We start from the raw sequence: 2,537 nt of genomic DNA, 5'->3' as shown, positions 1-2,537 counted from the left end.
AGGTGACGACGACGGCGGTCCGATGAGGAAGCGGCGCCGTCGAGGTAGAAGCGGGGCAACGGGGGTCGCCTGCCCCTGATCCAGATCGGGTCCGAGAGGAGGGGGCGCGAGGAGAGAGTGGGGGGATCGGGGGGATTGGGGTGGTTAGGGTTACGGGTGATAGGGAATAAGGAGAGCGGGGTGGGCCGGCCCATTCGGGCTACTGAGGCCAGCTGGGCCACATGGCCCATTGGGGGGAGGGTTATGTTTTCTTTTTAATTTATTTTTTCTTGTTATTTATCTTTCTTTGACTATTTTATATTTTATTTTAGTTTTGTAAAATACAAAATGATCCCTAAACTTGTATTACCACTAAACGCACTGCCACAAAAAGTTTACCTCCTAGATAAAATAGTTTTACATTTTATTAATTATAAAAACATTTAAATATTTATTTTTGATACTGCTTTATTCAATATAGGGCACTTAAATGCTTTATAGAAGTGTGGTTTCTTCACCAAAAATTTAGTACGGAATATTAGCCGCAAACGGGACATTTTATTTTTAATGTTTGAAAACTTTTGATGTTTGCCATTAACTCAAATTTGAATTTGAATCGCATTGAACTAACGCGGGATTAACAACAGTAATTGTGGTGACATGACATCATTAGCAGGGTATTACTGTAGCTTAAACATCCGGGCGTCACAATTCTCCTCCACTACAAGAAATCTCGTCCCGGCATTTAAGAGGGGAAGGGAGGTGGAAGGGATTTGGGTACGAAATTCTAATGAGCGTTCTCAATCTTGGTTGCTCTTCTTGAAGCGGTCGATCCATTATGTTGATGTCTTCATTTCTCTGCTTCAGGTCATGATGATGTAGTACGCATCATTTCTTCGGGATCTTCATCGTACTTACAAAAGAATAAAGGGTGGTTATTCCGAAAGAACGGACCTCTGCAAGGTTGACTACCTGATCGATAACATCGCGGAAGGTGGCGGAGAGTAACTCTTGAATTGAAACTTGAGAAAATATTGAGAGCTAAATAAGAAGGTATCCTAGGAAGTTTCGAGTGGGCAGGCAAACGTTTGATGCCTGCAATGGGGCGTGAAAGGGGTTCAAATCACGGGAATAAGTACTGTGTCTGATTCAAAAGTAGCTTACTAGGAAGATGACACATGAATTACATATGAGATCAAGTGCGAGGAATAACTTGGCAACATGGGTGTACAGGAGAGTCAGGTTTCGATCCTGTGGAACTGTGGGTTATGGGCCCACCATGTGGGTTAAAAGTAGGAGGATCGGTGACATCTTGCATGGTCATGATAGCAAGGCATGTCAGAGGGTAGCCTGTTGAAAGTGCAACTATCCCTAGGTGGTTTTGGTAATTCATAACAACATATAGCTCATTGAGCTAATGCTATTCCAAGATGATTATTTCAGGAAAGCTCAATGATTGGCATGGCATGGATGTGAAAGTGGAACCCTCAAAATGCTAAGGACAAAGGATTGGCTCAAGCTCAAAAGCTCAAGACTCTTCATTTTATATTTTAGTGATCCAAGATCACATTGAGTCCATAGGAAAAGCCAATACTATCAATGAGGGATGAGGTGTTGCTTAATGAGCCTCTTGCTTCATGTGCTTAATGATATGCTCCAAAATCCTCAGCTACTTTCCCACTTCCACATATGACCTAAACCCTAAGTCAAACTCGGTCCTACCGATTCTTCCTATCCGGCGCCACCGAGTTTCACTTGTCATAAGCCACTGCCAAACCCTAATCATTTTGGTCTCACCAATGGGATCTCGGTCTCACCGAGATGGGCTTGGAAACTCTCTATTACCCATTGCAATATTCTCGGTCCCACCGAGATATGCAATCGGTTCCACCGAGTTTGCTTGGCCAAATCTCAGTTTCACTTATTACCCAAATCGATCCCACCGAGTTTGAGTAATCGGTCAAACCGAGTTTTGGATTTACCCTAACCCTAGCACATCGGTCCCACCAAGTTGATCCAGTCGGTCCCACCGAAACCTCTAACGGTCACTAGGTTTACATTTTCGGTCCGACCGAGTTTGTTGATTCGGTCCCACCGAGATTGGAAAACTGTGTGTAACGGTTGGATTTTGTGTGGAGGCTATATATACCCCTCCACCTCCTCTTCATTCGGTGAGAGAGCCATCAGAACACACACACCATTCCAACTCATATGTTCTGAGAGAGAACCACCTACTCATGTGTTGAGACCAAGATATTCCATTCCTACCATATGAATCTTGATCTCTAGCCTTCCCAAGTTGCTTTCCACTCAAATCTTCTTTCCACTAAATCCAAATCCTATGAGAGAGAGTTGAGTGTTGGGGAGACTATCATTTGAAGCACAAGAGCAAGGAGTTCATTACCTACACACCATTTGTTACTTCTTGGAGAGTGGTGTCTCCTAGATTGGCTAGGTGTCACTTGGGAGCCTCCGACAAGATTGTGGAGTTGAACCAAGGAGTTTGTAAGGGCAAGGAGATCGCCTACATCGTGAAGATCTACCGCTAGTGAGGCAAG

Source organism: Triticum dicoccoides, chromosome 7A (genome assembly GCF_002162155.2).
Source record: "Triticum dicoccoides isolate Atlit2015 ecotype Zavitan chromosome 7A, WEW_v2.0, whole genome shotgun sequence".
Classification (NCBI taxonomy): domain Eukaryota; kingdom Viridiplantae; phylum Streptophyta; class Magnoliopsida; order Poales; family Poaceae; genus Triticum; species Triticum dicoccoides.
The sequence above is the reverse complement of the archived record's forward strand: the minus strand, read 5'-3'. Positions refer to the sequence as shown.